Source organism: Crinia signifera, chromosome 4 (genome assembly GCF_055691185.1).
Source record: "Crinia signifera chromosome 4, ASM5569118v1, whole genome shotgun sequence".
Lineage (NCBI taxonomy): Eukaryota > Metazoa > Chordata > Amphibia > Anura > Myobatrachidae > Crinia > Crinia signifera.
The window spans coordinates 167,039,452-167,053,945 of NC_139220.1; the positions used below are offsets into that span (position 1 = coordinate 167,039,452).

A 14,494-nucleotide genomic window follows, 5' to 3' on the forward strand; every position below is an offset into this window, starting at 1 on the left:
TGACCAAGTGGCAGCCCTGCAAACCTGCTCAGCTGTTGCCCCATGTCGAACCGCCCAAGAGGTGGCAACCGACCTGGTGGTATGCGCATTAATCCTGGCCGGTACAGGCCTACCAACTTTAGTATATGCAAACGCTATAACAGAACGCAACCATCTAGCAATGGTCTGCTTAGAAGCAGGCCAACCAATTTTGTGTATGTCATACAAAACTAGCAAAGTATCAGTCTTTCTGACACTCTTAACTCTGTCCACATAAATGCCCAAGGCGCGCACAACATCCAAATTTCTCAATGTGTCCCTTTTCCTAGAACCCTCTGGGGGTTGGAACACAGGCAGAACTATCTCCTGATTTAGATGGAAAGCAGAGACTACTTTCGGTAAAAATTGGGGTACCGTCCGAAGGACAGCCCTATCATCGTGAAATATAAGGAAGGGAGACTTGCATGATAATGCACCCAACTCCGATACTCTCTTTGCTGACGTCACTGCCAACAAAAATACCAGCTTCCACGTAAGGAATTTAAGGTAAGCCGACCTTAATGGTTCGAAAGGCGCCTTTTGAAGGCACTCCAACACCAGCGATAAATCCCATGGTGCTACTGGTTGTTTGTAGGGAGGTTTCAACCGAGACACCCCCTGTACTTCCGGTAATAATGCAATCCTTCTTTGGAAGTAAATAGACAAGGCCGAGATCTGTACTTTTAATGATTGAAGGCTTAACCCGGAGGAAAAGCCATCCTGCAAAAATTCCAACATTTTTGCCAATCTAAAGCGTGATGTGTGTGACTTCTGTCTTTCACACCATCGAATATAGGTCTTCCAGACCCTATAATAATTCGCTGAAGACACTGACTTTCTGGCTTTTATCATTGTGTTAACCACCGCCTCTGAAAATCCTTTATTCCTCAAAATGGCGGTTTCAACAGCCAGGCCGTCAAAAATAATCGAGCTGAATCCAGATGGTTGAACGGTCCTTGTTTTAGCAGGTCTAACCTCAGAGGTAGATGCCACGAGTCCACAGACAACCTCTGAAGCCTCGAGTACCAGGATCTCCTTGGCCAATCTGGGGCCACTAAGATCACTGGGCTTGCCTGGGCCTGTATCTTTTTCAACACACTTGCCAGCATTGGAAAGACATAAAGGAGATTCCCCTCCCAGGGGATAGTCATGGCATCCACTGCTTCTGCCAGTGGGTCCCTTGTTCTGGCATAAAACCTGGGTACCTGATGATTGAACCTGGATGCCATCAGGTCCACATCCGGGGTTCCCCACCTCTGTGTAATCTGGTGAAACACCTGTGAGTTCAGGCTCCATTCCCCTTCCATCAGCTCCTCCCTGCTCAGGAAGTCGGCCTCTATATTCTCCACTCCTGGTATGAATATAGCTGATAAAGCTGGAACATTCTGTTCCGCCCACAAGAGGATTCTGGACACCTCCCACATAGCCAGTTTGCTGCGTGTGCCTCCCTGGGGAGTCAGATATGCCACAGCTTTGCGTTGTTGGTCTGAATCCTTAAAAGGGAGCCTCTGTAACCTGTCTCCCGCCAGAGAAATTACTTTCCACACAGCTCTCAGTTCCAAGATGTTGATCGGTAAAGCAGACTCCTCTGGAGTCCACAAGCCCTGCAGACGCAAGTCCAAGACTACTGCCCCCCAGCCCCTGAGACTGGCGTCTGTAGTGACTACCAGCCAGCTCCAGGACTGCAGGGACCGACCCCACTGAAGGGAATCCATCTCTGTCCACCATTTCAGGGAGGATCGAGTTTCCGAAGACAACACTATCTGTTCTGACTTCATGGTCTGCGTGTTTCCTGACCAAGTCGTCAAAATGTTCCACTGGAACACCCGAGAGTGGAACATGGCAAACTGCAACGTCTCGAAAGACGCCACCATCTTCCCCAGCAACTTGAGGCACCTCCATACTGATGTGCTCCGAGAACCGAGAATCTCCTGGACCAAAGGCAGCCAGATCCCTGGCCTTTGCCTCTTGTAAAAATACCCGATGTAAGTGGGTATCCAGAACCACTCCCAGGAATTGGAGTCTCTGTGACGGCACCAACTGAGACTTTTGCAAGTTTAAAAGCCAGCCGTGAGCCTGCAAAAAACTGATGGCTTCTGCCAAATGACTCTGCAACCTGTCTGCTGACTCCACTTTGAACAGCAGGTCGTCCAAATATGGTATCACCGTGATTCCCCTCAGCCGAAGCACAGCCGCCATTACAGACATTATTTTGGTGAATACCCTTGGTGCTGTGGCCAGTCCAAAGGGCAACGCCTGGAATTGCAAGTGCAGGTCTCCTATCGCAAACCTCAACAGGGCCTGATGTTCTGGGTGTATAGGGACATGAAGGTACGCGTCCTGGACATCCATGGACGCCAAAAATTCTCCCTGGTCCAGGCTTAGTAGCACTGACCGTAGAGACTCCATTTTGAAATGGTCTACCCACAAATGGACATTCAGAGACTTTGAATTCAGAATTGGTCTGAAAGACCCGTCTGGTTTGGGCACCAGAAACAGAGTGGAATAAAAGCCTCTTTTCCACTCCGCTCTGGGAACCGGGATAACCACCCCCTTCTCTAACAGAGAGTGAGCCGCTCCCAAGAGGGCTGTACGGAGCCGAGCCTCCTTTGGTAGTGGTGTGGGAATAAACCTTCTCGGAGGAAGACCTTTGAAGGGAATTCTGTAACCCTGGGCTATAATGTCTAATACCCAGGAATCCTGGTCTAGCAAAGCCCATGCGTCCCTGAACTGTGACAGACGCCCCCCTACCCTGACCACAGCCGGGCAGATCCCCTGGCAGTCATGCGGAGGGTTTGTCCTCTCCTTTGGTGTTAGGTTTCTTATGAAAGGAACCAAATTTTGACTTTGAGGATTTTCCCCTGGAGGACTGAAACTTTACCCTAAATGACTGTCCTCGAAAGGACGCACCTCCTCTAGGGGAGGGCCAAAAGGACGGCCTAAAAACAGAAAATCTAGATGTCTGCTTGGCTGCGGGGGCAGGCAGGAAGGTACTCTTGCCACCTGTGGCCTGCTTAATAATCTCTTCCAGCTCAGAGCCAAACAACAGCTTTCGGTACTCTTTACTTAGAACGGCGCCCACGATTTTGATCGTGGGCATCGTTAGTAAAAAATCGTGGGCATCGAATGCACTAAAAAAAATCGGGTGCGATGCGACCGACGCGATGCCCGCGATTTCCCATAGGGAACAATGTTAAATGTCTCAATTGACCCGATTTTCCTGTTCAATGCCTCAATTGAACCGATTTTTCCATAGGAAACAATGTTAAATGGCCCACAGAGGCCAAATAGGCACCCTGAAGTGTGAAATGGCCCCCACAATTGTTAACGCCACCCCACGATCAACGTGACCCCGAAGCGTGGTGAGCGCAGCGAGCCCGCGAGGGGCGGCGGTACGCGTCCTACGACCTTTTCATACCCCCACTATCCACGTCGGCGTGGAGTTGAGAATAGAATAGTGTGGCGAGCGCAGCGAGCCACCGAGCCCGAAGCGTGGCGAGCGCAGCGAGCCCCGCGAGGGGACGCGGACAGCTGTGAAGCCCGCGAGGGGACGCGTATACCTGTGAATGTATCCGCGTGCGCTCGCCACGCTTCGGGCTCGGTGGCTCGCCACACTTTCTATTCTCAACTCCACGCCGACGTGGATAGTGGGGGTATGAAAAGGTCGTAGGAGGCGTACCGCCTCCCCTCGCGGGCTCGCTGCGCTCGCCACGCTTCGGGTTCACGTTGATCGTGGGGTGGCGTTAACAATTGGGGTGGCCATTTCACACTTCAGGGTGCCTATTTGGCCTCTGTGGCCCATTTAACATTGTTTCCTATGGAAAAATCGGGTCAATTGAGGCATTGAACAGGAAAATCGGGTCAATTGAGACATTTAACATGGTTCCCTATGGGAAATCGCGGGCATCGCGTCGGTCGCATCGCACCCGATTTTTTAGTGCATTCAATGCCCGAGATGGCCACGATGGGCGCCCTTCTAGGTAAAGAGTACCCAGCTTTCCATTAAAAGCTAATGCTTCTAAGGCCTTCTTAGACTCATTATCTGCCTCCCAAGCCTTAAGCCAGAGCACTCTCCTGGCATTGATAGACACTGTGGAAACTCTAGTAGCCATCTTGAGAGCTTCCTCCTCAGCTTCTAGCACATACTCTGCGGCTGCTTTAAGCTTCTCCGCCAGCAGCACACAAGGGTCAGCATGTAAAATCGTGCACAAATCATTTGCCCACTCAATCATGGCCTTAGAGACCCAGGCTGAAGCAATCAGGGGACGTAGGGTGTATCCTACCCCTTCAAATATAGCTTTGAGGTTACCCTCCAGCTTTTTGTCCACAGGATCCTTAAAAGCTGCCCCCCCTTGCACTGGTAATACAGTAGCTTTTGACAGACGTGCCACAGAAGCATCAACCACTGGAACTTTTTCCCAAAGCTCCGCATGAGACTCAGGCATGGGGTACAGACTTAAGAATCTCTTAGGCATCTGCAGCCTTTTATCGGGCGCTTTCCAAGCCCCTTCCAATAAGTCCTGTAAACCTTCATCTGAAGGGAAAGTAACAGCTTCCTTACGCTGCCGTTTAAATACACCTTTAGCAGGAGTCTTATCCTCCACAGACAATTTTAAAGCCTGTTTAACAGCAGTAATCAAATCCTCCACCCCTGCGGCTGAGGAATCTTCAGAATCATCACCCTGCTCCCAGGGAATGTCTGCATATGCTCCCTCCTCTTCATCCACCAATAAAGGCACTCAGTAAGACCTTTTAGGGGTCCCCGCAGCATCAACATCAATTCTGTCTAGCAAGTCACTAAACTTGTTGATCCCCTTTGCAGTATCCTGCATCACCTGTAGTAAAGCAGGATCTGCCTGGGTAAGAGGCAAGGAGCCAGAGGACTGCTGAGATGATGGCATAGGTCTCTGAGAATCTACCAAGACATCACTCTGTCTGTCCAGCAATTGCACTAAAGCGTTAACAGACCTGCCCAGGGCACTAGCCCACGCGGGTTCAATTTGCTCTACCCTCTGGGGTTTACTCCCCATGGGTCTCACAGCAGCGCAAGCAATACACAAACCCCCCTTGGCCATCTGCTCAGGTACAAATTTTTGTGTACATACATTACAAGCGCTCAATGCATTAAGGGGTACTTGTTTCCTATCTGGGCGCCCACAATCAAAATCGCGGTCATCGGGGGTAAAAATCGCGGTGATCGCGGTCATCGCGGGCATCGCGGGTAAAATTGGATGGTCGCGATGCCCGCGATCACCGCGATTTTCCCATAGGGAACAATGTTAAAAAGGCTGATTGACCGCGATTTCACTGTTAAATGGCTCAATTGACCCGATTTGGCCATATTAACCCTGAATTAGGCCCAATTAACCCTTAAATGTCCCCCCCAATTTTTGACGCCACCCCACGATCCACGCCATCCCGAAGCGTGGCGAGCGCAGCGAGCCCGCGAGGGGCGGCGGTACGCGTCCTCCGACCTTTTCATGCCCTACTATCCACTAGGGCGTGGTGTGAGAATATAATAGTGTGGCGAGCGCAGCGAGCCACCGAGCCCGAAGCGTGGCGAGCGCAGCGAGCCCCGTGAGGGGACGCGGATACCTTCACTGTGAAGGCCGTGAGGGGACGCGCATAATTGTGAAGGTATCCGCGTGCGCTCGCCACGCTTCGGGCTCGGTGGCTCGCTGTGCTCGCCACACTATTATATTCTCACACCACGCCCTAGTGGATAGTAGGGCATGAAAAGGTCGGAGGACGCGTACCGCCGCCCCTCGCGGGCTCGCTGCGCTCGCCACGCTTCGGGTTGGCATCGATCGTGGGGTGGCGTCAAAAATTGGGGGGGACATTTAAGGGTTAATGGGCTCTGTGGCCCATTTAACATTGATTCCTATGGCCAAATCGGGTGGATTGAGGCATTTAACAGTAAAATCGGGTCCATCGCGGCTTTTAACATTGATTCCTATGGGAAATCGTGAGCATCGCGTCGCGGGCATCGCGGGTACATTTATGGCCGGCCGCGACGCGACCGACACGATTTCCAAGTTTAACATTGGTTTCAATGGGAAATCGCGGGCATCGCGTCGGTCGCGTCGCGGCCATACATAAATGTACCCGCGATGCCCGCGACGGGCGCCCAGATAGGAAACAAGTACCCATTAAGGGCTCTCTCCCTCAAAACCACAGCTTGTTGCTCAGACATGATGTAAAGTAACCACACAGTGCATTCAATGTACAACAGCGTTTATACAGAGTCAATGCACCCAGCCACTTATCTGTCTGTCGGTTTCAAATGCGGGGAAACGATGCCTAGGAAATCCAAACACTCTGTCAGGATCTGTCAGCCAGCTCAGCTCCGCTGCAAGCGTTCCGAATGGCGCCAAAACAGAGTGAGGGAAGAGACCAAGTCCCTGCTGCTGCGGGGTCCGTAACTTTTGGCGCCAACCACCCCCAGACAGCCGCTCCCTTAGTAGGATCTCCTAGTTCCAGTATCTCCCCCTCAGCTGGGGACCACTTGGAACATGCCTGTAACACACTGCTGTCCTCTCATAATAGGAGCTCAGTGTGTAAGCTCCGCAGAAAATGGCCGCCGCCATCACAGAGCGCCTGTCCCCCAGGATCCCCACCTAGCGTGAAGCCGGTTTCAGAGCGCTCCGGAGCCCAGGCAGCTTCTTAAAAGAAGCTGTAAGCGCTGCACAGGGAGGCCAGACAGTGTCTCCCCTGTGCACAGCAAGCTGACAGGACGCGCTTCTGTCAGCTCCTGCTGCACTAGCAGTGTGAGGATTCACTAATGAGAATCCTCACACTGTGCCTACCTAGCTAGAGTGAAAAGTTAATAAAATAATAAAAAACCCTTACTACTCTAATTCTTCGGCTGCTCCCGCAGCCCTTTAGAATAGCACCCACTCCAGTGGGCACCTAACACGAACTGAAGAGTCCGGGATGCAGTAGGGGAGGAGCCTACCCTCTAAAGCTTTAGGATAGGTGCCTGGCTCCTTCGGACCCTCCTACATCCCAGTGTTGAGCTGTGTCACCAGGACCATTGAAAGAGAAAGATGATTTTTTTATTTTTTTAAACAGAAAATGGAAAAGGTGGATCAAATGGGCGCTAATATGCTCACAAACACCAACTTGAAGTTGTATGGCCGCCCCTTTAAAATGTACACTAAGTCCCAAACCGGACTGCAGCTCACTCCAGTAGATTCCCAGGACCAAGTAGACGTCTGTTAAAATAAAGTAAAAGAGGAGTGCTCCATAGTGTAAAACGGAGAGTTTAATAAGCACACAAATGCTCCGGTGCAGCCAATATACTCCTACCGGGAATAAAATAGCTGTGGGCTGGTTACCACAAGGTGCAAATAACAGCAAGCCATGCAATACTCCTACCACCATCCGGGGCACTGCGGGGCTTGGTGACGCCAGTTTGTTCTGTGCCGCGCTCCCCTTACCGCCTCTGTTTCTGTCAGGACTCCCGACACGCTGTGTCCTGCTTTTGTGTGTCCAGCGGGGGTTCGTGAGTGTCCGCAGTGCCCCGGATGGTGGTAGGAGTATTGTCTGGCTTGCTATTATCGCACCTACAAGTACATATTGGCTGCACCGGAGCATTTGTGTGCTTATTATACTCAGTTTTACACTAGAGAGCACTCCTCTTTTGCTTTATTTTAACAGACTTGTTCATACTTTAACATCTCAGTGGGCTTAGAGGGAGAATAAAATGATCTTTAAAAAAGTCAGTCCACACAAAACTTTTATTTATGAAGCCAATATATATGCAAAAAAAACTTTTGCCAAAGATATAAGTAAAAAACTTTTCCCAAAGATATGAATAAAAAATTGCAAAAAATACAAAATATAAAACACAGTATACAGTCTCGTTCCTTGCAGAAAAAAAGTTTTAAAATAGGCTCACCGGACCTCTCGGGGGCAGAATCTCCTACCACTTAGATGTTTCTCAGTGGGATTTCTTTAGCAGGATGAAATGCTGCTCCTTCACTGGTACTCTTCCCTTCAGGCACCACACTGCCACTGTGGTGACCCTTCGGGTTTTCCCTGTGTTTGGATAAAGTATTCCCTCGTGTGTAGGAGATAGGGACAGGTAATCCTTAGAGCAAAAAGAACACACAGCCTGCGTTCCTCTCACCAGCCAGCACCTGCCTGCGCTCGCAGTCTGGCAGGGTCACCGGGACGCTGATCTTTAAATGTATGCTGTGGGGCTCCGATGTTATCTGGATACCTCTCCCAGGCTTCACTTGAATGTATGTGAGCCTCTCGGGGTGCGATTGTATATACCCCGGTACTGCTCCCTTGTGTCTGGCGGCTTTTTACTTTTCTGTGAGCTCCAATCTCCAGCTGCTCATCTACTAGTTTCAACCTCTTGGGTCTTTCTCAAGATGCAGCTGGAGAGTGTAGCTCCTGATTATTTATCCTCCCTGAGAGTTCCGGTTTGCCTGTTCCTGGGCTTCATGTTCTTTCTTGTACATGTTGCCCGGCTTTCTTAAAGTTGTATACACATATAAAAAAGCATGAAAAATTCTTACACATAAAATATATAAAACCAGATACATAAATCAGGTATATAAAACAAGATGGGGATATTTCTATTTGTAATGCAGTTAGAATACAAAGTCGGCATGGGTTTTATCTGGAGTGAGGTATTGAGGATACGTTATAGAAACCACTTTATTTCAAACTCCCCATTTAGCCCGTTTGGGTGCAATGTATCTAACTCGTAGATCCATCGCATTTCTGCGCGGGCCAAATCACTTTTTTTGTCCTCTCTTCTCCAATTTCCCTTCACTGAGTCTATTTTAAAACTCACAATTTTATTTAATGAACATTCATGCACTTGTTTAAAATGGGCCGACATACAGTGTGTCTCCACCCCTTTTCTGATATTATTTAGGTGTTCTCTTAATCTAATTTTGAACTGCCGACTTGTTCTCCCTACGTACTGTTTGTTACATGCACACTGGATTAAATAGATAACGTTGCTGCTGCTGCATGTAACAAAATGATCAATTTTATACTCCTTTCCTGTAGTGGTAGATGTGAAACTTTCTATTTTGTTTCCCTCTTTGTTCTTACATTGTTTACAGCCGGCACACATACCGCAGCGAAAAAATCCTTTTGTTTTAACCCTTGTGTGCATGGTTGCTTTTGGGGTTTGGGCACTCCTCACTACCCAATTTCTGATGTTAGGGGCTCTTTTATAGATCACCTCTACCTTATCTGAGACATACTCTTTCAGGATTGGGTCGGCTTTCAACAATCCCCAATGCTTGTTGAGGATTTTTTCAATTTTTTTGTAATCACTGTTATATGTAGTGATAAAAGCTGTGTTTTCAGTTTTCCTTATTTTTTTGGGCTGATTGATCAAGAGTGATTCTCTTTTAACTTGGTTCACTTCTGCTATCGTTCTGTCTAGATCTACTTCGACATACCCCTTCACTAAAAATTCATTTTTCATTTTCTCTGCTTGGCTTTTATATATGTCCTCCTGTGTACAATTTCGCTTGATTCTGCGGAATTGACTACCCGGTATTCCTTTTAACCACCGCGGATGGTGGTTACTCTCTTTGTTAATAAAGGAATTACTGTCTGTTGGTTTGTAATATATTTTTGTCAGGATCTTGTCTTCTTCAATGTACACAGTTAAATCTAAAAAATTTATACATTTTTCACTTGACATAAAAGTTAGAATAATCCCCATATTGTTATTATTTAAACATTCCTGGGCCTCTTGCAGTGCTTTTTCACCCCCTCTCCATATCATTATCACGTCATCAATATAACGTTGATGGAGGACGAGACTCGCCCCCAGACTTCGCCACACATCTGACTCCTCCCACGTCTCCATGAAAATATTAGCGAAGCTGGGGGCGAATCTCGTCCCCATCGCCGTCCCGGCGCACTGCAGAAAGAATGTACCATCAAAACAAAAATAATTGTTTTCTAAAATAAATTGTATGCTTTCTAAAATAAACATTTTAAGATTTTCTTCACAGTTTTCTCTTGTTAAGACCTTTTCTGCAGCTGCTATACCATCCTTATGCTGTATTATGGTGTAAAGAGAAGATACGTCCGCAGACACCAGGATATCTCCTTTTTTCCACTCAATTTGTTGTAACTTATTTATGATATCCATAGTGTCTTTGAGATACGCTCTCCCCTTACACACAATAGGTTGCAAATGTTTGTCTATCATCTCTGACAAATTTGAAGTCAGGGATCCCACCCCTGCTACAATAGGTCTTAGCGGTGGGTCTCTCATCCTTGTGGATCTTTGGCAATCCATATATAACCGGTAATACTGGATCCTCAATTTTTAAAAAGTCTCTCTCATTGTCTGTCAGAACTCCCAATTTATGATATTTTTTAATGAGTGTGTCTAATTTCTTTTTAATGTCTTCTGTGGGATTCTTTTTTAGTTTTTTATAAGTTGTTTTGTCAGTCAGCATGGTCTTAATTTTATTTTCATAATCTGTTGTGTCCATAACGACCACGCCCCCCCCCCCTTGTCGGAGGGCTTGATCGTTATGGACTCATTCTTCTTTAAATTTTCTAAGGCTTCCCTTTCTGCCTTTGATATGTTTAATCTTTTTCTATTTTTCTTATTTTTGTCACCACACATTTTCTTAAGATCTTCCATAACTAATTTGCCATACGTTTCTACAAAACATCCCCTGCTGAATGTCGGATTAAAGTTAGATTTCTTCTTAAAACTGCTTTGTTCTTTTATTTCTAAGAGTTGGTTGTCATTTTTTTGTTGTATGTTATCTTTATGAAAAAATCTTTTTAATGATAGTTTTCTTAAATGACGCTGTACGTCCACGAACAGGTCAAATGACTTGGCTGAATTGGTTGGGCAGAATTTTAGTCCTCTACTTAAAACATTGTGTTCATTTGTCGTTAATATATGTGTACTAATATTGTGAATTTTTATTTTATTACCATATAGTGCTTCTTTCTTTTTTTCTTTCAATTTTTTAAAGAATGTTTTATTTCTTTCTCTATTTTTTTCCCTCTTTTTTATTTGTCCACCTCTCTTTCCTCTCAGTGATTTTTTGTTAATATTTTTAGTTTTATTTTTATTTTTATTCTCTTTTTCATGTGACTGTGTTTTATTTATCTTCTCCAGTGATTCTCTCGATAATGTGTACCTTCCCCTAAAAAATCTTTAAACTGATCTCTTTTTTTGTAGTGATAATTATTTCTATCCTCATAATCCCGATTCCTCCTATATGAAAACTGTGAGTACTGTCCACCGTGTCTCCTGTAATTAGGGCGTGCTCTATTTTCTTTGTGTGAATAACTGCCATATTCTTCTTCCTTCAGTGCGTCAAATCTATTGTATGTGGGAACTTCATATAACCTTTCACTCATTGGTTTTTGTCTATTTGGGGTTACGTAGTCTCTATATCTTTCTTCATCTTCCTCTCTTTGTAATCTGTGTGGTGACATTTTTTTAGATTCTATTTTAGTTTTTTGTAATTTTTGTAATTTTCTTTGACACATGTACTTTCTTTCCTTTCCGTTTGCCTATAGTTTCTGAAATCTTTCCCTCTATATCTTCTAAATCGCTGACTGAAATTTCCTCCAGCAAATCCACTAAACTATCCTCATTGTCATTATCTGCCAGATCCTCCATCTGGCGGTGTGTACCCTTACTTGTCTCCTCTCTATCTCTTTTAAATTTCTTCTGCTTTTTTCTAATGAGATCTTGTTCATTTTTCTTTACTCTATTTACCACATGTTTTTCCATTTCTTTACATTCTTCTGTGTCTCTATAAGGGTATACTAAACTTTTAAGCATCTCTACTTCTTTTTCTACAATCTGCAGACTATCTCTCCTCTCTTCAACAATAATCTGCATTAAAGCAATAGAGCATGTGTCCAGTATTCTAAACCATTCTTCTTTAAATGACTCTGAGCTTGTATTAAAAGAAGGCAGTTTCTTTAAGCGTAAACCCCTTGGGATTAGCTTATTAGCAATATACATTTCCAGGGTGGCTACCTCCCACCACAAACTGCTTTCCTTCATTAGGAATTTCTGGAGTCTTTTCATCATCCCTTTTAAATCATCATCTATGTCCTCCTCTGTATTTTCCATGGTGTTAAACAGAGTCTTTATAACATCCTTGCGCTCCTCTCTAAAATTGAACATTTTATTAGAGCTTCTCGAGTATGGATTGTAGATTGAAAAAAAGTTCTCTTTAAAAAAAGTCAGTCCACACAGTCTCAAGCGCTCTCCCCCTGCAGCTGCTGAATCCCAGGTGAAAATATTCAATCAATGATTATTTCAATGGACAATCTCTATGCAGAAACAGGGATTATCTGCAGCGCTGGGTTAATGTGCAATTCTTTATATGGGGTTCGCAGGTTTTCAAAATTAACAGATTGTTCCAGAAGTTTTTTCTTCTTTTACTTAAAAAAACTTTTATTTATGAAGCCAATATATATGCAAAAAAAACTTTTGCCAAAGATATAAGTAAAAAACTTTTCCCAAAGATATGAATAAAAAATTGCAAAAAATACAAAATATAAAACACAGTATACAGTCTCGTTCCTTGCAGAAAAAAAGGAATGAGACTGTATACTGTGTTTTATATTTTGTATTTTTTGCAATTTTTTATTCATATCTTTGGGAAAAGTTTTTTACTTATATCTAAGTTTTTTTTGCATATATATTGGCTTCATAAATAAAAGTTTTTTTAAGTAAAAGAAGAAAAAACTTCTGGAACAATCTGTTAATTTTGAAAACCTGCGAACCCCATATAAAGAATTGCACATTAACCCAGCGCTGCAGATAATCCCTGTTTCTGCATAGAGATTGTCCATTGAAATAATCATTGATTGAATATTTTCACCTGGGATTCAGCAGCTGCAGGGGGAGAGCGCTTGAGACTGTGTGGACTGACTTTTTTAAAGAGAACTTTTTTTCAATCTACAATCCATACTCGAGAAGCTCTAATAAAAGGTTCAATTTTAGAGAGGAGCGCAAGGATGTTATAAAGACTCTGTTTAACACCATGGAAAATACAGAGGAGGACATAGATGATGATTTAAAAGGGATGATGAAAAGACTCCAGAAATTCCTAATGAAGGAAAGCAGTTTGTGGTGGGAGGTAGCCACCCTGGAAATGTATATTGCTAATAAGCTAATCCCAAGGGGTTTACGCTTAAAGAAACTGCCTTCTTTTAATACAAGCTCAGAGTCATTTAAAGAAGAATGGTTAAGAATACTGGACTCATGCTCTATTGCTTTAATGCAGATTATTGTTGAAGAGAGGAGAGATAGTCTGCAGATTGTAGAAAAAGAAGTAGAGATGCTTAAAAGTTTAGTATACCCTTATAGAGACACAGAAGAATGTAAAGAAATGGAAAAACATGTGGTAAATAGAGTAAAGAAAAATGAACAAGATCTCATTAGAAAAAAGCAGAAGAAATTTAAAAGAGATAGAGAGGAGACAAGTAAGGGTACACACCGCCAGATGGAGGATCTGGCAGATAATGACAATGAGGATAGTTTAGTGGATTTGCTGGAGGAAATTTCAGTCAGCGATTTAGAAGATATAGAGGGAAAGATTTCAGAAACTATAGGCAAACGGAAAGGAAAGAAAGTACATGTGTCAAAAAGAAAATTACAAAAATTACAAAAAACTAAAATAGAATCTAAAAAAATGTCACCACACAGATTACAAAGAGAGGAAGATGAAGAAAGATATAGAGACTACGTAACCCCAAATAGACAAAAACCAATGAGTGAAAGGTTATATGAAGTTCCCACATACAATAGATTTGACGCACTGAAGGAAGAAGAATATGGCAGTTATTCACACAAAGAAAATAGAGCACGCCCTAATTACAGGAGACACGGTGGACAGTACTCACAGTTTTCATATAGGAGGAATTGGGATTATGAGGATAGAAATAATTATCACTACAAAAAAAGAGATCAGTTTAAAGATTTTTTAGGGGAAGGTACACATTATCGAGAGAATCACTGGAGAAGATAAATAAAACACAGTCACATGAAAAAGAAAATAAAAATAAAAATAAAACTAAAAATATTAACAAAAAATCACTGAGAGGAAAGAGAGGTGGACAAATAAAAAAGAGGGAAAAAAATAGAGAAAGAAATAAAACATTCTTTAAAAAATTGAAAGAAAAAAAGAAAGAATCACTATATGGTAATAAAATAAAAATTCACAATATTAGTACACATATATTAACGACAAATGAACACAATGTTTTAAGTAGAGGACTAAAATTCTGCCCAACCAATTCAGCCAAGTCATTTGACCTGTTCGTGGACGTACAGCGTCATTTAAGAAAACTATCATTAAAAAGATTTTTTCATAAAGATAACATACAACAAAAAAACGACAACCAACTCTTAGAAATAAAAGAACAAAGCAGTTTTAAGAAGAAATCTAACTTTTATCCGACATTCAGCAGGGGATGTTTTGTAGAAACGTATGGCAAA

The 14,494-nt window shown here is 43.9% G+C and overlaps 1 protein-coding gene across 4 annotated transcripts in view; it reads right to left on the minus strand.

Moving 5' to 3' along the window:
* Positions 1 to 14,494, minus strand: part of GRAMD4 (GRAM domain containing 4) — a 144,738-nt gene that overhangs the window by 21,001 nt on the left and 109,243 nt on the right. The window lies entirely within an intron of this gene.